At 38.8% G+C, this 24,330-nt stretch overlaps 1 pseudogene; it reads left to right on the top strand.

Annotated features, from left to right (window-relative positions):
* The first annotated feature begins 1,475 nt into the window (after positions 1–1,475).
* On the top strand, positions 1,476–4,874 carry LOC117273053 (GDSL esterase/lipase At5g45960-like; annotated as a pseudogene).
* The last annotated feature ends 19,456 nt before the right edge of the window (positions 4,875–24,330 follow it).

Raw genomic sequence — 24,330 nt, 5'->3', positions numbered from 1 at the left:
AGTGATTCTTAAATATTAATCATTTGAAAATAGCAGCAACACTTATCTCTCTAATGATGATTAATCAATAGAATCAAATCTTACATAATGATGAATGATATCTATTGAAGATGCTATGCTAATTTTTTTCTAAGTGTAACCGCATTGAGGGTAAAACGCTCCTTAACAAAGATGACACCATACCTAGGACTCGAACTCTAGATCTCTGATTAAAAATGAATGAATGGAGTATTTACACGTTACCACTCCACCACAACCCTTGTTGGTCGAAGCCTCAGGTTTATTAGTATTGTAACACAATGAATTTAAAAAAAAAATTCAAAAAGGGAAAAATAAAACTTGTTACAAATACTATATATAAAATTATAGAGAAATTAAAATTTTACGAAAATACCATAATAACATAATTAAACACAATATGTCAAGCTATCAAGAATAAAATCATATTATATGAGTCAAAGAAAATGCTTTTATGAAATTTAAATATGAAAATTATATCTTGGGAAACGGTTTAAGAACCCCAATGCTCCCTAATGCGCACCTAATCAAAATCCGAAATAAGATTTAGCTACATACCTAAAGTTAGCCTGTAGGCTTATAGCATTATCTAATTTTTGAATACTTTTTTAAGAAGCTTGAAATTAAAGATATTGCATTTCAATTCCATAGTGTTTATTGAGTATGAAAAAAAGGGAGTCTAAAATTCGGTAGGCTGCCGTTCGGAGATAGTCAACACTCAACTCTATGGGATTTTAAATTCTGTGTGCATCAATGAATTTGAATTAATCCTTTTCTACAAATATGTATCTCAAATTTCTCTTTCCTAATTTCAACATGTAGTTACAATATATTAGGCCTTTAACCATATGTAGGGCTGAAAACGAGCTAATCGGGTTGGATATATGTGAGACGAAAATGGATAATATGAAAACGAATAAAATATCTGATCCAGCCATATTTAATATTGATAGAAAAAGGGTCAACCGGCGGATAATATGGATAATCTTCCAAATTTGTGGAACACCTAATTTGAGTCTTTGCAGATGTAAAAGTTAAACATATTGGTTATCCATTAAGTATCTATTTTTTAAGTGGTTAATGTAGATCTTATCCATATTTAATCCATTTTTAAAAATAACTCATTATCCAACCTATTTTTCAGTAAATAATACGAATGAATAATATTTTTTTAATTCATTTTGCCACCACTAACCATATGTAATAGGTAGAAGAGCAAAGTAAAAAGTATAAGCGCAAAGCGAGACGTTTTACCTATGGCCTTATACCAAATTTGTTGGAGCGCAAATTGCACAGCTCGATCCTACTTCTGCCATTAAATTTGTTCCTGTCGCCAACTGCAATAAGGTCCACTGCTATTATTACTACACAACTTTTTCTTTTTTCATTATATGTACATATATAAACGACTCAAAGCTCATGAATTTCTCAAAAGGTTTTTCAAATATTTAGCCACAATGAGTTCTGTTTGTAAGTTTGTCCAGCCTGTTATTCTCTTCTTATCCATTCTTCTCGTTATCATTTCAGACAGTAGAGCTCAAGCTCGAACATTAACTGATAATAAAAAGTTGCAAAAAAGGCCATTCAACAATTCAGTTTCAGCTGTTTTAGTGTTCGGAGACTCTACAGTTGATTCAGGGAATAACAACTACATAAACTCTCTTTCTAAGTGCAATTTTGCACCCTATGGAAGGGACTTTGTAAACCACAGACCTACGGGAAGGTTCACCAATGGCCGACTCATCACAGATTACATCCGTAAAATTTAACTGGTTATAGCAGGTTATAAACTATATTTTATGCATTGTCTAATTAGAATCACTATAAACAGTGAAGTATAACTTTCTTTAGTTTTCGCCCCTCATCCCCTATTTCTTTTGATTAAACCATTTTTTAAACAAGTGGCAAATTTACGTCTCTCAAAGCTAAGAACTGAAACTTAGCATAATCATCAAATTTTAAGAGAGTTGCACGCCAAATTTTGTAGTTAGTAATTGGTATGCATCATGACTATGTTAAGATAGTGGTATTCTGGTAACTCTAAATTCTAGGTCCGCCTCTAATTACAAGTCATGGTATTAATTATTGTTACAGGTCATTTTAACTTGATGATATTAAAGATTGTACATATTGTTAGTACATAGAAATAATATTCTTCCTTTCTTTTTTAGTTTAAGTTTTATGTACTGGAAATGTAAATATTGTTTACACAACCAAGTCACTCAAATTTTAATTGCAAATAAATCTTTATGATATGCATTAATTACCAATCCGATAAAAAAGGTAACTAATCTAAACTAACATGGTGTAATAGGTTAAAACCACAATATTGATCGTGTGAAAAAAAATTCTAGACTGCATTGCATTAAACTTATGGACTTTCTTTTTCGAGCTTAACTATCATATCATTTAAAAGGTAATTAACATAATCATAATTGAATTAATAACTTAAAAAATAGCACAATGAACATTTTATAACAGATTATGTTACGTTGATATGCATAATTTTCATTAGAGTAACTTGACACAATCAAGCCTCTCTACAAGTCGTTTATTCCGATATTTTCTAGTTGCTATTTGTGAAGTACTGTGATAGAAAACATATATTATAACGTAACATAAAAAGTTAGTTCCAAAGAAAACTTAATCATTATAGTGAAATGTTGTTATAGAAGATGACTGTTATAGAGAGGTCCGTTGTATAAGCTAAAATCTTTATTTTATCCATGTTGTGTGTCTTTGTAACAGTTTCATATGTGGGAATCAAAGATTTCGTGCCACCCTACTTGGACCCAAGTCTTAACTTGGAGGAGCTCATGACCGGAGTTAGTTTCGCCTCCGGTAGCTCCGGCTTTGATCCTCTCACTGCTCAACTAAGTGTGCGTCTCTCTCTCATGTAGAAAACTATGTTGCTAGATTTTTTATTCTCCCTTTGGTTTTCGTCCCAATTTATGTGTGTGCGCTTAGATTTCAAGAGTGAAACAAATTTATTTTGCCGTAATATTTTCATAAGCTTTTTAGTTAATCTAATGTCAAAATAAGAATAAGAAGAACTTAGACTTGACATTAGTTGACACACATAAGTGGAACTTAGACTTGCACTTTTTTCCATTTCGATTTATGTGATACTCTTTCTTTTTTAGTTAGTTTAAAAATAATAATATATTTTAATATTTTTAGTAACATTTTAACTTTAAACTTTTTATGTTATAGTGTGATGATTTATAGTCACGATGTATCTATGACTTGTATAGACCATGACCCTTCGTAAACGTCACAACCGATGACCTATAGCCTTTATTATAATTATAGAAACTATATGGTAACTGAAAGACTACGGAACAAAATATGAACGATCAGAAAGTTGTAAAGAGATTTCCGAACAACCCTGCATACAGGACGTCAGGGCAAAATTTTCTTTCACTCTTAAATTTCATGTTCAATCAAATTACAAATACTATCACACAAGTGAAATAGAGGGAGTAGCTCTTTCATGTATCACGAAATATTGACAAGATTGTGATTTGACAATGGCAGGGCGTAATTCCATTGGAAAAGCAGCTGGAATATTTCAAAGAATATAAAAGGAAGCTTGAAAATGCAATAGGGAATGAAAAGACAACTTTGCTAATAAAGCAAAGCAACATTTATTATAAGTGCAGGGACAAATGATTTCGTTGTAAACTATTATAATACCCCATATCGAAGACAAACCTATAAAATCTCTGCCTACCAGCAAATTTTACTGCAATTGGTGCAGCAATTTGTCCAGGTAAGTCTTTTTCTCATAAATTAAAGCCATGTAATTGTTTTAAATTTGAATTTAATATATATATATATATATACTCCATATATTATTTTCAAAATTACAATAAGTTTAATATTAAAAACTGTAAAGATTGAACCCATCAAATATAAATTTGTGGCCCAAAGAACTTACTAATTTTAGACTAATTTGATATTTATATTTATAATTTGTAGTATAAATGAACTTTATGTAAATTGTTCTAGGGTTTGATGAACGAGGGAGCTTGAACGATCGTCGTCGCGGGAGTTCCGCCATTCGGGTGCTTGCCGGTGGTCATCACGATAGATTCCGCCGCCGCACTTCAACCCCGCTGCCGCCAATGTGTTGAGTCGTACTCTGCTGTTGCAAGAGAGTACAATTCGCTTCTTCAACATTTACTAAAGACTGCAAATTCATAACACAAAATTATTCTACCTCGATATCTACAATCCTTTAAACGACATGATACGAAATCTAGCTAAATACGGTGAGCGCCCAAAATTTTAATTTAATCGGTCGTAGCAAGTTGTCCTGAATTACTAATTTCACTTTTTATAAGCAGAGTTGCATAAGGAACCGACGGATGTAGAATGTAATTATTGAGTTCATCCGAACGCATTATACATTACGTAGTTTTTGCTTGAACCTATATACGTATTAAATTTTTTATTAAATAATATAAATAATCGACTTCGAACTCAATAAATCAAATGAGTTTTGGTAGAATTTCGAACTCAAACCCATAAAGGTCAAATTCTAAATCCCCTTAATTTGATCGGATAGTGTAAAATTCTTAGACACTGTAAATGTATATAAACTAGACTCTTCCTAATTAAGACCATACCTATAATTTTTGCAGGTCTTACTGAAGTGACCAAGGGCTGTTGTGGAAGTGGACTTGTTGAACTTTCAATTCTCTGCAATCCAAAGTCAATTGTTTGCAATAATCCTTCACAACATATGTTTTGGGATTCAGTCCACCCAAGTCAAGTTACTTATCACAGTTTGTTCCAGGCCTTGCGTCCTACACTTGATTTTGCAATCAAGCAATAAATAATATCTTTGTGAAGAATTAGAAGAAAACAAACAACAAGTGATTGAAAATTGTTTTGAAACATGTATTTCCAAGTTTGGATTATTATTGTGAACATACTAATTTCTGATTCTCCCTTTTCTTTCGGTACGATTTCCTTCTTTTTTTTTTCCCACCTTTGTAATTTATGGAATATATTGCTCACAATGAAATCCTGAAGTAGATAAGTAATAAATACTTGCTCCGCAACTTTAAAGTTTTTTATCTCCTCGTTGAAGTTAGGTCCCATATAAGAAAAATTGGATAACATATTAAAATATAAGTTGACGGGATAGTACTATTCTGTCTTGTACCATTATCATTTATATTCATATCTATCTATACTATATTAAAAGCACGAAAGTCTTTAGCGAAATATTGTTCGCCCTTTTTACCCCTTAATCCGAGTCAAACCGAGAAAAAAAAAGTCGATTATGGTTTGGTTTGATTTGGTTAGGTGTTGGAAAAAAACCCCGACCATAGTTGGATTGGTTTGATTTTAACTAAAAAAAAGTCAAATCGAAACCAAACCAACCCGACATTATATGTATAGAAGTTTTAAATATATTTAATACATAAAAATATTTATTGTAGTGTATTTTATAAATATTTCTAAAACTTTTTCATAGTTTTATCTTTTAACGTATTATTTCAATCCCGGGCTTACAATTTTTGGATGTTCCAATAAGTTTTATAGTCCATAAATGTTAGTAACTCAAATAAATCCTAAGTCAAAATCAAATCAATAGTAATGCTAATAAAAGACATTCAATTCAATTGTACTATGAATGAAAATAGTGTTGGATATCTATTTTTTTAGTTTTTCCATGGTTTAGATAAAATGTATAACTTATTTTTCTTTTAGTGGTTAGTCATGTAAATAATAGTACTTATTAGTCGTAATTTAAATTATATTTGTTTTCATTATGGTTTATTAATAATATTTATTTTATGCGATTTTATTATCTTTATTGTTGAATATTTTAGTACAATGCCATGACTCATCTCATATTTATGTTATTTTATTGAAAAATACTTTACACTACTAGAATTTGAATTTAATTGACCGACCAAAGTTGATCGGTAATTTCTGACCAACTTTGGTCGGTATTCCTTTCCGACCCCTAAAATACCGTCCACACGTAAATGGTCGCGTTTTGGTCGGTTATTGGCCATTACCGACCAACTTTGGTCGGTTTTTTTGGTCGGTTTTTACCGGATTTCTAATAGTGTTATATAGCTCTGTCTTACTAGGATTAAAGAAATATTTGGAGCACAAATTTTATGTTTTGTGCTATGAAGACTTTGTGGAAAAAAAATCGAAAAAACCCAAAAATCCGAAAAAAATCGAGATTAAAAAACTCGACTTTAATTGGTTTGGTTTGGTATTTAGATTTAATAACCCAATACAATTGGTTTGGTTTGGTAATTAAAAAATGCGAACCAACCCGACCTATGTACACCCCTATCTACAATACTGGAACTAATGGAATAGATGTTTACTGGAAGGTAGAAACTTGTCATATGTATTTCTCTTGAGATTGATATGCTTTCAAGGTGTTTTATCTATATACTATTACTTTCTTAGAATAATATTTATTTGTTCTCTATTATGCAATTGTTTCTTCTCTTTCTTGGTTTATGTCAAAGTTATAAAGTTTTATAATAATTTATCAGAGCCTTTTGGCAAACTCAGATAAGATCTTGATTTCCAATCATATATAAATTTCTAAAATTTATAAGGGTTTGCGACTTAAGATAAGTGGGTATTCAATTATAATTATTATAATAATAATAATTATTATTATTGTACTTATTTTTTCTCAAGAAATTTTGGAAGATTTGTTGGATGCTTGGAATTCTTTGTCCCGTTCTAAACTCATAGATATTTGATATTATTAGCAATACGTATTAAACTCAAAAAAAGGACACAAACTGTAATGACCCGATCGGTCGTTTTGAGCTCTAGCATATCGTTCAGATGTCTGAGGCCTTGAGTAGCTTCACTTCAGGTATTATGACTTATACATGTAGTCAGAATTGAATTTCGGGAAGTTCAGAGTTGATTTGAAAAAAAAAGTCTAATTTTGGAAGCTTTAAGTTGGAGGAATTGACTAAGGTTTGACTTTTGAGTAAATGATCTCGGAATCAGGATTTGAAGGTTCCAATAGGTTCGTATGGTGATTTTGAACTTAGGAGCGTATCCGAATTGCGATTTAAAGATCCATAGTGGAATTAGGCTTCAAATGGAGAAAGATAAATTTTTGGGAAGCTTGATCGGGAGTGGACTTTTTGATATAGGGGTCGGATTCCGATTCCAGAAGTTGGAGTAGGTCTGTGGTGTCATTTGTGACTTGTGTTAATTTGGGGCCAATCGGATTTGATTTGATAGGTTTCAGCGTCATTTGTAGAAATTGGGAGTTCAAAGTTCATTAGGCTTGAATCTTTGTGCGATTCATGTTTTTGATGTTGTTTGAGGTGATTTGAGGGTTCGACTAAGTTCGCATGATATTTTGGGACTTGACGGTATGTTTGGTTGAGGTCCCGGGGGCCTCGGGGTAAGTTTCGGATGGTTAGCAGATCATTTTTGGACTCGACATGTTGGCTGAAAACTGTTGGTGTTTGTTGTTCTGTTTCCTCTTATGCGTTCACGAGAAAGGTCTCACATTCGCGAAATGCATCTGAAGGCTGCTAAAGAATTGTTCTTCGCGTTCGTGAAGGTTTGGGCAGAGAGTGCATCGCGAACGCGAGAAAGGTGTCGCGTTCACGAAGAAGGGAGGAGGCAGCAGGGGACCCCATGCAATTGGTATATGCGTTCGTAGAGGGGAGGTCGCTGATAAGTAGGAATTTTGACCGCTTATTTGCTCTTCTTTACTTACGTTTTAGCTCAAAAATGCTTAAAGGTATTCCCGAGAACTAATGAAATGTGCTTTCTTGCAGGAATATTGGAAAACGAGCCAAAGAAGTGAAGATCAACTCAAAAAGGAGTAAAATTGGACAAGAACCAAAACAAGGCAAAAAGGCTACAGTGCGGACCGCACAATACTGTGTGCAGCCGCAAACTCTGAAGATGCACTGATAGAATTTCTTAAAAGAGTGCGGACCGCACAATTATTGCGCGGCCGCAGAAGACTAGATTCGGAGACTTTGGTTTGGGAGCTTAAAGATGTGCGGACCGCACTATTACTGTGCGGCCGTAGGATGCCAAAATGCGGCCCCACTCATAAATGTGTGGTCCGCAGAATGAAGCTCAGATCCAGTCCAAGAGCAAGAGTGCGACCGCACTCAGAAATGTGCGGTCCGCACAATTAGAGAAAGTGTGGCCGCATCTCACTTTTATGCGACCGCAGAAAGCGAACTTGACCAGTCAATCTCAAAGTGCGGACCACACACATAATTATTCGGCCGCACAACCTTCGCAGGGGCAATTTTGTCAGATATTTTCAACTGGGTATAAATAGATCTTTTTGTCATTTTTAGGTTAAGTTGGGTACACTTGAACACTTAAAGCCGTTTTTATTTACTGTATTGGATAACTTTGTGCTAGTTTAGCATTTAAATATTAGATTTTTTTTCCTTAATCAATTATTATGTATTTTGTCTTAGTTTCTTCTTTAATTTCTTCATTTTTTACGAGTATCTAAACCCTTAGCTAGGGTTGTGACTCAATCCTAGTATGGGTACTTAATGGATGATTGATTTAGGGCTTATTTATGATTGGGTATATGATATTTAGCCTAGTTCTTGCTTGAATTTGAGAATTTATGGTTGCAAATGTTGATTCATACCTAATTGACTTAGTTTTTACTTGAGAAAGTGAGACTAAGTCTAGGAAAACTTGGCTAACAAGAATTTAGGGTGAACTCAAGAAATTGATAGCCCTAATTAAAGGGTCGAATCTAGAGATAGTAAGACCCGACTTGAGCATTTATCACTTGTTTCGTGAGATACCCATTTGGACTTGAGAAAGCCAAATTGGGCAAAATCACTCAAACTACCGAGAGGTATAGAGTGAGTAACTGAGTGTGATTGCTATATTGTAGCCAGATCAACCAAACATGCCCTAAAGCTCTAAATCTGTTAGGTAACCAACTAGGCGGAAGTACCAACCTTAGATCTTTTATAACTTGAAAAACAACCAAAACCAAAAACACTGTCTCTTAGCTTTACAATTACAAGCATTAGCGTAAAAGTAGAAGTAGAAACAACAATTAAAAATGTGGAAGTGTAATTTTAGGCATGTCGTACATTCACAATAGGTATATACCTAATCCCACATCAAGCTCCCTGTGGAATGACCCCGACTCGCGTTGGATTTTTATTATTGCATCGACCGCCTCACAACCTAAATTAGTGGTGTGAGTTTGGGCGACATCAATGTTTGGCGCCGTTGCTGGAAAGCAAAATGGATTTAGCTATATATTTAGTTTTGTGTGTGACTTGTCTTCTTTTCCTTCCGGGTTACTAAACTTTTTGTGAATCGATTGTAGGTACAAAAATGGCTCTCAACAATGATCCTCTCGGAAACATGACGTTGGGGAATGTGGACGTGGAAGATGACCCAGTTGAAGAGGTTCTTCTTGAACCTCAAGCAAATAGACGAGTCCGGCCGCCTCAAGACAACATTCCCGTTCCTCCCCTACATCCACCAAGTGCGACTGCACACCGGGTATTGCCGAATGAAGGGTACACAAGCTCCATAGTCCCGCACCGTATTAGGGCGGGCAACTTTCAAATCACAAATGTTATGCTTACATTGCTTGAGCAACGAGGATTCTTCACCCGGGCTCCGAATCAAAATGCGTACAAGAACTTGAAAGGATTTGTGGACACCTGCTGGGGGAGTAAACATACCAACATTTCTGAGGATGCTTTAAGGTTGAGACTATTTCCCTTTTCTCTACGGGGGAAAGCCTTGGACTGGTTAGAAAGATTGCCAAACCATTCTATCCATACATGGGATGAATTGGCGGAAACATTCATTGCCAAGTTCTTTTCTCCCGGGCATATGGCTACTCTTAGAGACGAGATTCTAGCACTCAAACAAGAATCCAATGAGCCTTTGCACGAGATATGGGAGAGGTACTGCACTATGGTGAAAGAGTGCCCGAATAATGACATGACCGAGGCTATGATTCAACAAACCTTCTACATGGGGATCAATACTACCAATCAATGCGTGGTCAACCAACTTACCGGTGGAAATTTCATGACAACACCATATGCCGAAGCTTGTGAAATCTTAGATGAAATGGCGGATACTTCATCGGCATGGCAAAGTTGAGCAAATGTTACTCAAGGTGATCCAAATGTGATTCACCTACATAAAGAACTGCACGATCATGGGCAAGCAATTGCCGAGTTGACCACTATAATGAATCAATTGGCCAAAGCTCACCTTCAACAGGTTCAAGGTCCTAAGCAAGTAAATACAATGGAAGGTGTCAATATGATGGTGAACAAGCGAAGGCAAAAGGGTCAACAAGTGCAAAACCGTGTAGAACAATTTGTGCAAGATGATAGTGGGTTTGACCAAGACGAATCATACAATGAGCAAGAGAAAGAAGTGCAATATGTGAATAACTACCAAGGGCAAAGGAACAACTCTCAAGGCCCGAATCATCAAAAATGGCGGTCTCAAGGAAATCAAGAAAATTGGAACAATCAAAACCACCAAGGCAATTGGAGTGATGGTACCAACAATTAAAGTAATTGGAACAATAACAATAATCAAGGAAATTGGAACAATCAAGGCAACCAAGGCAATTGGGGTGGCAACAATCATGGATATTGGGGAGGCAACAACCAAGGGGGTTGGAACGGTAACCAAGGGAATCGGGGGTAGGGCTCTCAAAGGCCCCCGATGTATCAACAACCAAACAACCCGCCTCCTTATTCGTCTCAAGGTTCTAGTTCTTCCAATAATGAGATAGACGGATTGAAAATATGTTCAAACAAATGATGGAGAAAAATGCCGACTCTGATGCTCAATTAGCCTCTCACAACACTTCAATCCACAATTTGGAAGTTCAATTGGGGCAAATCCCGCAAGCTTTAAACACTCGTCCTAAGGGGGCACTACCTAGTGATACGGTGGTGAACCCGAAGGGTGGGAACAACACGGGACATGCCATGGCCGTAACAATAAGGAGTGGAAGAGGTAGAGATGCAACCACCTCAAATCAAAGAGGAATTGTGGATGATGATGTAGTGGTTCAAGAAGATGAGATTCCAAGCAATGTGGTTTAAGCAAATGAAGAAGTGAGAATTTGTATTGATGAGAATGTGGAGGAGACCCAAGAAGAAGTGAACCCGTGTAGGGAATACGTGATTGACATACCGGAACTGGTAGTGCAAAAGGCCAAGGACTCCTCCTCCATACCCTCAAAGGCTCGCCAAGCAAAATAGTGAGAACCAATTCAAGAAGTTTATTGACATGATGAAGAGCTTATCCATTAATGTGCCATTGGTTGAGGCATTGGAACAAATGCCCGGTTATGCAGAGTTCATGAAAGATTTGGTGACAAAGAAAAGATCGATGAATTGTGAGACTATCAAGATGACACATCAAGTGAGTGCTATTATGCACTCAATGGCTCCGAAATTGGAAGATCCCGACGCTTTCACAATCCCTTGCACTATTGGAAGCGCCGACTTTGCCAAAGCTCTATGTGATCTGGGGGCGAGTATCAACTTGATGCCCTACTCGGTGTTCAAAACTTTAGGAATTGGGAACCAAGACCCACATCTATGAGGTTACAAATGGCGGATCGTACTATGAAGAGACCATTGGGTATTATTGATGATGTGTTGGTTCGTGTTGATAAGTTCATCCTTCCGGTGGACTTTGTGATTCTTGATTGCGAAGTGGACTATAAGGTGCCTATTATCTTGGGTAGACCTTTCCTTGCTACGGGGAAGGCTCTTATTGATGTGGAAGCCGGCGAGCTCACCTTTCGGGTGGGCGATAAAAAGGTGGTTTTCCATGTGTGCAAATCTATGAGGCAACCGAATAGCAACGAAGTTTGTTCGTTTGTGGACTTAGTGACCGAGGTAATTGTTGATGATGCTAGTGCAATGATGAATTTTGATGATACTTGGGAAGCCGTATTACTTATTCATGATGATGATGAGAAGGATGGCTATGTGGAATGTGTAAATGCATTACAACGAATTGAGTCGTATACTTATGACCCCAAAAATTGTCCTTAGATCTTGAGAACCGGAAGACTCCTCCAACAAAGCCCTCAATCGAGGAGCCTCCCACTTTGGAGTTAAAGCCATTGCCTTCACATCTCAGGTATGAGTTTCTTGGCCCATGTTCTACTTTACCTGCTATTCTTTCCTCTTGCTTAACTAACGTGCAGGTAGATTCTACTTTGGCGATGCTCCAAAAGAGGAAGAAAGCTATAGGATGGACATTGGCAGACATTCGGGGTATAAGCCCCACATTGTTCATGCACAAGATTATTTTGGAGGAGGACGCCAAACCCTCCGTTGAACATCAAAGAAGATTAAATGAAGCAATGCAGCAATAGGTAGTGAAGAAGGAGATCATTAATGGTTGGATGTCGTGGTTGTCTGCCCCATTTCCGATAGCTCGTGGACCTCTCCGGTGCAATGTGTCCCAAAGAAAGGGGGCATGACTGTGCTAACAAATGACAAGAACTAGTTGATCCCCACAAGGTTGGTCACCGGGTGGAGAGTTTGCATGGACTATAGAAAGCTCAACAAAGTCACTCGGAAAGATCATTTTCCACTTCCATTTCTTGATCAAATGCTTGATCGGTCGGTCGGACATACTTTTTATTATTTCCTTGATGGATACTCTGTCTACAATCAAATTCTTATTGCTCTGGAGAACCAAGAGAATACTACTTTCACTTGTCCCTATGGTACTTTCGCATTCTCGCGGATGCCATTTGGGTTATGCAATGCACCGGCAACTATTCAACGGTGTATGATGGCCATATTCACCGATATGGTGGAGGATTTTCTTGAGGTTTTCATGGATGACTTTTCCGTGGTGGGGAATTCTTTTGATGAGTGCTTGGATAACTTGGACAAGGTATTGGCAAGATGTGAGGAAACAAACTTGGTTTTGAATTGGGAGAAATGTCATTTCATGGTCGAGGAAGGCATAGTCCTCGGCCACAAAATTTCAAAGCATGGTATTGAGGTCGATGAGGCCAAAATTGAGGTGATCTCCAAACTCCCTCCCCCTACATTCGTGAAGGGAGTGAGGAGCTTTTTGGCTCATACGGGGTTCTATCGCCGATTCATCAAGGACTTTTCTAAGGTGGTAAACCCCTTGTGCAAACTTTTGGAGAAGGATTCCAAGTTCCATTTCAACGAAGATTGTGTGAAGGCATTCGAATTACTCAAATTTAAGTTGACTACTACTCCTATTATCACCGCATCAGATTGGAGCTTACCTTTTGAGCTCATGTGTGATGCAAGTGATATGGAGGTTGGAGCGGTGTTAGGGCAACATATCAATAAAATATTCCATCCGGTCTACTATGCTAGTAAGACTATGAATGATGCCCAAGTCAACTATACAGTGACCAAAAAAGAGCTCCTTGCTATACAGTCAACTATCACCTTGATGGGTACAAAGGTGATAGTTCATACCGACCACGCGGCACTTAGATATTTGATGAGCAAGAAAGATTCTAAAGCAAGACTAATGTGGTGGGTGCTTCTTTTGCAAGAGTTTGATCTAGAGATTTAAGACCACAAAGGTAGTGAAAACCAAGTGGCGGACCACTTGTCTCGCTTGGAGGAGGAGGGGAGGCCACATGATGGCCTTGAGATAATGATTCATTTCCCGACGAGCAACTCCTAGCCATTTCTATGATCGGGATGCCATGGTTCGCCGACTTAGCCAATTATCTTGTGAGTGGCATTGTACCGAATGAGTTCTCTTCAAACCAAAGGAAGAAGCTCAAACAGGATTGTCTTGACTATTATTGGGATGAGCCTTATCTCTTTCAGATTTGTACCGATGGTGTGATCCGACGATGTGTACCGGAGGAGGAACAAATGGAAATTCTTGAGGCTTACCACTCTTCGCCATATGGTGGTCACCATGGTGGAGCTAGAATGGCAACAAAATTGTTGAGTTGTGGATTCTATTGGCCTACTCTTTACAAGGACGCTAGCGATCTCGTCAAGCGTTGTGATGAATGTCAAAGGGCCGGTGGGATTTCTAAGAAGAATGAGATGCCCCTCGCCACCATCTTGGAGATTGACATTTTTGATGTATGGGGCATTGATTTCATGGGTCCGTTCGTGATCTCTTATGGGAACACTTACATATTGGTAGCTGTGGATTATGTGTCAAAGTGGGTGGAAGCCGTGGCTTTGCCCAGCAATGAAGCTCGGAGTGTAGTGACATTTTTGAAAAAGAACATCTTCATGAGATTTGGTACTTCAAGGGCCATTATTAGTGATGGGGGATCACATTTTTGTAATAAAGCTTTTGATACCTTACTCACAAAGTATGGTGTCAATCACAAAGTGTCGACTCCCTATCATCCTCAAGCAAGTGGGCAAGTCGAAGTCTCTAACCGGGAGATCAAGAGTATTTTGTCGAAGACTGTGAATGCCAACCGGACGGATTGGTCAAAGAAACTTAATGATGCTCTTTGGGCTTATAGGACGGCTTACAAAACACCAATAGGTATGTCTCTGTATCGGTTAGTGTTCGGGAAAGCTTGTTACCTACCAGTGGAACTTGAGCACAAGGCTATGTGGGCATTGAAGAAGCTTAATCTTGAATGGGATATTGCTGCCAACTTAAGGGTGGCACAATTGAATGAGCTTGATGAATTCCGGTTCTATGCATATTCAAGTTCGTCCTTGAACAAGGACAAGATAAAGTACCTCCATGACAAGTACATCCGGAACAAGGAGTTCAAAGAAGGCGATCTTGTGCTATTGTTCAATTTTCGGTTGCAAATGTTTCTGGGAAAGTTGAAATCCAAGTGGAGTGGTCCATTTGAGGTTGTGCGTGTGACACCCTTTGGTGCATTAGACTTCAAGAACAAGAATGATGAAGTGTTTCGAGTCAATGGTCACCGGGTGAAACATTATCTTGGCAAAGTTGATGATGGCCACGTTGTGGCGTTAATTCATTTCAAGTGATTAATGGTAACTGTGTCATGCCGCGACATGCAACCCATGTGTCTTTTTATTTTTCTTTCTTACTAGATAGGCTTTGTTTTGTCCTAACTAGTTTTTAAGTGTATGCAGGAAAGGATGTGCATTGCAGGGACTGTGCCAAAATTTGGCTAAGTGTTGAAAAAGTGCGGACCACACATTAATTGTGCGGACAGCACAATTCTAAAGGCAGTAGCAGAAATCACTCTGCGGCCACACAATTCTGTGTGCGGTCGCATAAGCTGGAAGACCAAAATTGCAAGTTCTCTGAAGTAGGCCTGTCAAAATTTATAGCCGATCTGTGGCCGCACTCACTTATATGCGGACCGTAGAGTTGCTTCAAGGTCCAGGTAAAGAGTGCGGTCCGCACTCGCCTTAGGTTTGGGGCGACTTGGTCAACCTATAAATAAAACCTCAAGGCACTATTCACAACTTTACCACTCTGAGTTCTTGAACCCTAAGCAAACACAGCGCACGATCAATTAGTCCACAATCTTCCTTCATTTCATCAGTGTAGATTCATACCTGCATCTTTCATAACTTGTATGTTTATCACATCTTTAGATTTTGCAATTTCTTTTAGTTTTTGTTCTTTTGTGGTAGAGTTATTATTAGACCTAAAATATCAATTGTTAGTCATGGGTGCTTAAAATCATGTGGGTAGTTTCATATATGTTCATTAGGGACTGGGTAGACCATTAATCATGTTAATTTGTGCATGTCATGTCTAAATTGTGAAAAATTGCATGAACCCTAACCTTACTGTCGTAAATGCTCAAATTGTGCAGCAGCACACAAATTTGTGCGGTCCGCAGACCACTTGAATAGGACAAATATTATTCTTGAAAAGTGCGGACCGCAGTCAAAATTGTGCGGCCGCATAAAAATTTAACTTCAGAGAGTCAGTATCTCAGGATTGGTCTTGTGCGGCTGCATTCAAAATTGTGCGGTCCGTACATCAGGATGTGCAGCCGCACTCAGAATTATACGGTCTGGACTTCAGGGGGTGCGACCACACTTCAAAATTATGCGGTTCGCACTAGACAGCCTGCGGTCGCACTCAGAATTGTGCGGTCCACAGTGTCTCCTATGATGACTGTTGTGCTACAATTGTTCTGCAAATGTTTGAATTGTTTTGAACTCAACTGACCTATATACCTTGTATTGCAGACAATGGTTAGATCACGTGGTGGAGGCGATATATCAAAAGGGAGAGGTGAATCCTCCCGAGGCAGAGGAAAAGGCACTCGCCCTCTGCAAGTACAATCGAAGCCTATTGCTAAAAAGCCGACCACCGGGAGAGGAAGGGCCATAGATCCCTCAGAATCCAGTTCTTATGCCCCATCCAGGGAAGCCTCCGAGGGTCATTCAATGGAGGTCCAACCTGAGGCCCAGACCCAACTATCCCAACCCACTGGGCATTATCAATTGCGCGACGAAGCTACATCTAGTTCTTCTGGGGGTTCTGATGCAAGAAGCCAGGGTTTCGAGCCCTCCTCTACACCTACTCCTCCGGCACCAGTAGCTATTGATGTCGATGATGATAATGTCCCGGATGATGGTAGAGGGGGGGGGGCACTCAAATGGGCAGACTTGAGAGATCGAAGAGAAAGGAAATATGGGAGGATAGGTTCTTGAGCTTGACAAACTTCAATAGGTTTCGGGAATTGTGGCCCTAGAGGTCGCTCACACTTGAGCGACAATTCTTAATGAAGGATTTGGATATTAATAATCCAAATTTCCTGAGACAGTTTCACGAGCGCAAGGGGTGGAAGTGGTTCAGCCACAGTGTCATCGATGCAAATGAGCACTTGGTCAGGGAATTCTATGCCAATATGGCTCACATCAAGAAGGGGACAAAAGTGACAAAGGTGAGAAATTTGAAAGTCCGCTTCGACGCTTGCTCTTTGAACACTTATGTGGGATTCGAAGAAGTGGAGGCAGTCCAGTACCTAGAGAAGTTGGCTCTGGGTGATGCAGCTCGCCCTTGACTAGCTGAGATTTTGGCTGCCCGAGGACCATCGCCACCATGGATTACAGCAGGAGTTCCTATCCTCCGGGCCACCCTCAATTTTGAATCTAAAGGGTGGAAAACCTTTGTGTGTAGCCGGATTGATCCGAGTTTGAATAAGAACAACCTCTCACTTCCCCGCGCAGTTCTGGTGGCTTATATTATGGTGGGATACCCGATCAATGTGGGTGCCATCATGTCAACCAAAATCATATTGGCGGTCCGAAAAAGTGAAAAGTCCTACCCTTATCCAAACACCCTCACAGAGTATTTCAATGATGCCAAGGTGGAGCCGAGGCCATATGACACAAAAGTAAAGGCCAAGAAGCCTTTTTCATGGTACCACTTGCAGGGTGCTGACAACCTAAAGTTCAAGGGTAAGGTCGCTACCACCGTTGGCCAGACTGATGAGCCATCAGTGGTGGGTTCTGAGGCTGCTGCGGAGCCATCTATAGCTCCCATGCCTTCCACAGCAGCCGGGCCTTCCACCGGGACAGCCGAAATGCCACCACATTCATCTTCTAGGCCATCAGTTGCAGTACCAGTGCTAGCCTCATCCACTTATCCTCTCGCTGCGCTGCGAGCCTCCCAAACTTTGGTGAGCCTCAACAACTGGAGGCAGACAGCCACTTATAAGCTATGTGACATATCCAGTATTGTTGCAGCACAGTCCTCTACCCCAGCAGCACCACAGGTCCCTCTTTCAGTGGAGGAAATATTGAAGAAGATTCTGGACAACCAGAAGACTACTATGGATACACTAGTGGCTCACGGGGGTGCTATTGAGGAGTTGACCAAGCAGGTGAAGAAGATTAGGAAATCCCAGGCTTCAAAGAAAGCAATGGAGAGTTTGAGAAAGGAGGTGATGAAAGCAGCAGCAGGTGATTTGCCGTTTGACCTACTGATGGAGACAGATCCATCAGTACGTGCTGGCCCAGCGGCACCATCAGTAGAGGTATCAGCTGGCTAGTCTGACGAGCCAGATCTCACTGCCCCCACTCCTGAGGAGATGCTTCAGATGCTCACCAACCCTGTTGTCCCGCAGCCCGGTGATGATGAGATACAGTTGGAGGAAACTGAGGGTGGTGATGTTGCCAGTCACCCTTAGACCACATAGGGAGTTTTCTTTACTCTCTATCCTCTTTTGTTTTGACTGTGCTAAGCATTGAGGACAATGCTTGTTCTTATTCTGGGGGGTGGTCTATTTTGGTTCATTTTGGATGACTATGATACATTTTGATGACATTTGATTACTTTTAGGCCTGTAATAACTTTAATACTCTTTTTCTTTTATTTTTTATTTTCTCCCTCATTATGTATATATTCATCCCTCATGTATATATTCTATTCCTCTCGGTTTGTATATTCATTTGCCTTACTTTCAGTAGTTTATTTCATAACTTTTTCATTTTGTTTTCTTAATAGTATAGCTTCTTAGTTACTTTATTAGCTTCTTTTTGATTTGTTAGCTTCTTTTTCTGTTTTAGTGAACAATAAGCCTTTAGTTTTCTTAATGCTACAGTTCTTTCCAAAGGTGGGTCTTGTATGAACTGGGTGACTCTTCCCAACAATGGATGGCGTGACAACCTTCTTAAGGGATCGAGTCAGTTTTTGATGATTAGGTAGAAACAAGTAGTATTAATGAATAAATAAGGGTCAAGAATGCTTCACTTGGTACCAACACACTTAACTATGCACTTATAATTAAAAATAAGTTTTTGTAAAGAAATAGCCCTAGTAGTGACCTTGTGACTCTTGTGTTGACTTAGACAATCATTGGGTGGTTTAGTTGAACCATTAGCAATTTTTAATCTTGAATGCGATTGTTGTGGGCCCTCGACTCTATTCTCTTTGACAATCTGGTTGTGTGAGAGGTGAGGTATTTTGTTACAAGTCCAAGTACCCGTGCGAGTGGTCTAGAACTTGCCCCGAATGTGTTTCTAGACGAAATTTTAAGTTAGCCTGGCTTGAGAAGTGATTGTAGGCTTTCCTTGACCCGTTTTGAAACCTTCCATGGCCCACCAATGACATCATCCTTAGTAAAACCTTTTGAGCCTAAAGCCTTTTTATTCAATAACCGCATTACAAGCCTTTACCCGTTTTATAGTGACTCTCTCTTGGCACCCGAACTTTCTTTAGCACTCATGTGATTCAGATGGCAAAAATATAATTTTGGGGGAGAGACGAGGAGTTTAAAGATGGTCTCAAGGCACAAAAAGAGAAAAAAAAAATGAAGAATAGGAAAGGCAAAGAAAAAAAAAGGAAGAACAAAATAAAAACACAAAAAGAAAGTGAATAATGTAAAAGGATTGAAAAGATGCAAAAGAAAACAAAAGTTCAGAGCATGGATATAACAAAGAAGGAAAGTATGAATAGAATGTCAAAGAAATAGTGATGTCAAGTCTCTCTAATCCCCCTAAGGGAAAAGAAAATGACTCAAAGAGTCGGCAGAGTAAGAGCCAAAAAGAGAATATGAAGTGCTAAAGGAAAGATGAACCAATTCCATTCTGATATTTCCCTCCTTAGTCCAAAAGCCTTCATTACATGCTGAAAAAGCCCTACGTGATTTCAAGCCGAGCGAGCTTACATTAGTGGTGATCTACATGAGGGGCAAGCATATGGTACTTAGAGCCGGGCTTGTGACATTCTTTTGAGAGTGATGAGTGAATCTGTCTCGAGTCATTGAATTGAATTTTTCATTCGTGAGTGAGATGAGATTCCGAAGAGTATAGGAGGAGGAGTTTGGGATCCACAGTGACCTACATGAAAGTGCGAGCTTTCTTGATGAACAAAGTCAACCTTTCATGCTCAAGTGTCATATTAGAGCCATTTGTGCTTTAACATTCAAATCATAAGCTTGATAATGATTCATGAGCGTGTGGGTAATTGTTGGTCCAATTGATTTGTGTTTGATTCAACTTAGGCCAGCTGAAATAGCCCTTTTTTCTAGTGGAGGTGGAAAATTGCCTTAATTGCTTGAGGACAAGCAAAAGCTTAAGTTTGGGGGAATTGATAAGTAGGGATTTTGACCGCTTATTTTCTCTCTTTTACTTACATTTTAGCTCAAAAATGCTTAAAGGTATTCCCGAGAACTAATAAAATGTACTTTCTTACAGGAATATTGGAAAACGAGCCAAAGAAGTGATGATCAACTCAAAAAGGAGTAAAATTGGACAAGAACAAAAATAAGGCAAAAAGGCTACAGTGCGGACCGCACAATATTGTGTGCGGCCGCAAACTCTGAAGATGCACTGATATAATTTCTTCACAGAGTGCGGAACGCACAATTATTGTGCGGCTGCAAAAGACTAGATTCAGAGACTTTGGTTTGGGATCTTAAAGATGTGCGGACTGCACTACTATTGTGCGGCCGCACTCATAAATGTGCAGTCCGCAGAATGAAGCTCAGATCCAGTCCAAGAGCAAGAGTGTGGCCATACTCAGAAATGTGTGGTCCGCACAATTAGAGGAAGTGCGACCGCATCTCACTTTTATGCGACCGCAGACAGCCAACTTGACCAGTCAATCTCAAAGTGCGGACCGCACGCATAATTGTGCGGCCACACAACCTTCGCAGGGGAAATTTTGTCAGATATTTTCAACTGGGTATAAATAGATCTTTTTGTTATTTTTAGGTTAAGTTGGGTGCACCTGAACACTTAGAGCCGTTTTTATTTACTGTATTGGGTAACGTTGTGCTAGTTTAGCATTTAAACATTAGATTTTCTTTCCTTAATCAATTATTATCCATTTTATCTTAGTTTCTTCTTTAATTTCTTCATTTTTCATGAGTAGCTAAACCCTTAGCTAGGGTTGTGACTCAATCCCAGTATGGGTACTTAATGGATGATTGATTTAGGGCTTATTTATGATTGGGTATATGATATTTAGCCTAGTTCTTGCTTGAATTTAAGAATTGATGGTTGCAAACGTTGATTCATGCCTAATTGACTTAGTTTTTACTTGAGAAAGTGAGACTAAGTCTAGGAAAACTTGGCTAACAAGAATTTGGGGTGAACTCAAGAAATTGATAGCCCTAATTAAAGGGCTGAATCTAGAGATAGTAAGAACCCGAGTTGAGCATTTATCACTTGTTTTGTGAGATACCCATTTGGACTTGAGAAAGCCAAATTGGGCAAAATCACTCAAACTACCGAGAGATATAGAGTGAGTAACTGAGTGTGATTGCTATATTGTAGCCAGATCAACCAAACATGCCCTAAAGCTCTAAATCCGTTAGGTAACCAACTAGGCGGAAGTCGCAACCCTAGATCTTTTATAACTTGAAAAATAACCAAAATCAAAAACACTGTCTCTTAGCTTTATAATTACAAGAATTAGCGTAAAAGTAGAAGTAGAAACAACAATTAAAAATGTGGAAGTGTAATCTTAGGCACATCATGCATTCACAATAGGTATATACCTAATCTCACATCAAGCTCCCTATGAAATCGACCCCAACTCGAGTTGGGTTTTTATTATTGCATCGACCGCCTCGCAACTTAAATTAGTGGTGTGAGTTTGGGCGACATCAGTCATGTTCGCGAAGTGAGGGGTCAGCAAAGCATCGCATTCGCGAGTGTTTGGACACGTTCGCTTAAAAGGGATTTTGGTCAGAAGCATTTTTGTGCTTCGCGGACGCGAGGATGCTTCCGTGTTCGCGAAGAAGGCACACCTGGACAGAATATAAGTTTCAAAAACGAGGGTTTTGAGTTCATAACACAAAATTGATTTGGGTGCTCGGTAGAAGGCGATTTTTGAAGAGATTTTCACGTGGGAGTTTGTGGTAAGTGATTCCTAACTAGTTTTGGTTAATTTCCATGATTTTGCCTTTGATTCCATCATTAAATTTGTGATTTGGGGTGAAAAATTAGGGAAAATGAAGAAGAGTTCTTAGGCTAGATTTTTGAGATTTTGAATGGGACTTTGATATCGGATTTGAATAAGTTTGGTATGGTTAGACTCGTGGTTGAATGAGCTTTCGGGTTTTGTGATTTTTGTCGGATTTCGAGACATGGGCCTAGGGGATGGCTTTGAGACGATTTTGGATTTTGATTAATAACTTCATAATTTTTAATGAAATTGATTCCTTTAGCTCGTGTGGATTTTATTACATTGTTTATGGCTAGATTCGAGGCATTTAGAGGCCGTTTCGCGAGGCAAGGGTGTGTTGGAGTAGAGATTTGCTCGTATTGAGGTAAGTAACAATTCTAACTTTGGCTCTAAGGGTACAAAACCCCGTATTGCGTGTCATGTATTTGGTTTTGAAGTGACGCACATGCTAGGTGACGGGCGTGAGGGCGTGCACTGTAGGAATTATGACTTGGTCAAATTCCGTGGAACTGTGTAGTTATATAATCTGTTGTTATCTGTACATTCTCCATGTATTAGAAAAATTTAACCACAAATCATGTTTAGACTATATGTTGGCATTGTAGGGACCCACAGGGGTCGTGTACATGTTAAATTATCTGCTAAATTATTATTTGTACTCGGTCAGAGTTCATTTGTATTTTACATCTCTGTCTCTATTGTTCATTTTTGATGCATCATATCATTGCTGTCTGGGCTGCTAATTATGAGTTCTGAGAGCCCGAGAGACTGGAGAGGTTGACGACTGAGTGAGGCCGAGGGCCTGATTGTGAGGTATTATACTATAGCATGTGAGTTATCCGTGCAGCACATGATTTGTCCGTGCGGATCTAGATATTATACTATAGCACGTGAGTTGTCCGTATAGCATGTGAGTTGTCCATGCAGCACGTGAGTTGTCCGTGCGGATCCAGATATTATACTGTAGCACGTGAGTTATCCGTGCATCATGTAAGTTGTCCGTGCAGCACGTGAGTTATCTGTACGGATCCAGTTATTATACTGTAGCACGTGAGTTGTCCGTGCATCACGTAAGTTGTCCGTGCAGCACGTGAGTTATCCATGCGGATCCAGATATTATACTGTAGCACGTGAGTTGTCCGTGCATCACATAAGTTGTCCGTGCAGCACGTAAGTTATCCGTGCAGATTATAGCTCTTGGGTTGATGGAGCCCCTTCGGAGTCTGCACACACCCCCAGTGAGCGCAGGTACCTATTGAGTGCGAGTATCGAGTGTTGAGTGCTGAGTGAATGGGAAGGTTGAGTGACTGTGGCCTTGAGAGGATGCATTTGATTTCATTATTATTGCATTAACTTCCATGTATCATTGTTTGAAATTTCTAAACGATATTACACTCTGTTTCACTTAAACTGGTCATGAAATAACTATTGACCTAATTTATAGAACTTGAGAGCATGCCTACTTCCTTATGTTGAAATCACTATAATCGAACTATAATTGTGAAGCTCGTCATTACGTTCAATTCGATATTTAGTGTTGTTACTTGCAAATTTGGTTGTACTCATACTACACCCTGCACTTCGTGTGCAGATCCAGGTGTTCACGAACACAGTGGGTGTTAATTTCCACGCACAGTTGATCTTCTGGAGATTTCGAGGTAGCTGCGGGCGTTTCGAAGACCTTGTTTCTCCTTTCCCTATCTTTCCACTTATTATATTTGGTTTCAGATTTTCATAGACAATATTTATCAGACTTGTGATGTATAGATGCTCATGTACTCAGTGACACCCCGATGTTGGAGATTTCCGCGTTGTATTTTGGATTTCTATCCTGTTTATGGGAAGTTGTTATCATTTAAACTATTTTAAATTTATTTTCTGTTAAGTGTTGGAGATATTTCATAAATGTCGGCTTGCCTAGTACCACGATAGGCGCCATCACGACAAGTTGGGATTTTGGGTCGTGACACAAACATATCTAAATTTGATAAAGCAATTCAAAGTTCCACTCAATATTCACTTTCTCTCAAAAGGAAATATACATCAATTTATATATTATTTTCTTGAAAAATATACTTATGTCATTAAAGTGTGGTCCATATTTTGACTACCTATAAATTTTAACCCATTTTGACCATCTAACAATTATGAATATTATGAAAATTCTAAAGGCCAATTTTTGTAAGTTAGTAACTCAATATTAGTCATTTTTAGAGTTTATATTGTTAATCATTAATTTATTTTTGTAGGAGTTATAGGCCAACCTCTTCATTCCTATATCTTTAAAAGACTAAAAGATTTTAAATTTCTAATTTGTTTTATTTAAAGACGTACCGTGATAAAAGTATTTTTATTTGTCTTCGGTATTAGAGTACAAAAATAGCAATTATTTTAACAAGATATCCCTATAAAACTTTGAGAATTTCCATAAGGTACGATTTATCC

The sequence above is a fragment of the Nicotiana tomentosiformis genome, chromosome 8 (assembly GCF_000390325.3).
Source record: "Nicotiana tomentosiformis chromosome 8, ASM39032v3, whole genome shotgun sequence".
Classification (NCBI taxonomy): Eukaryota; Viridiplantae; Streptophyta; class Magnoliopsida; order Solanales; family Solanaceae; genus Nicotiana; species Nicotiana tomentosiformis.
The sequence above is the reverse complement of the archived record's forward strand: the minus strand, read 5'-3'. Positions and strand labels throughout refer to the sequence as shown.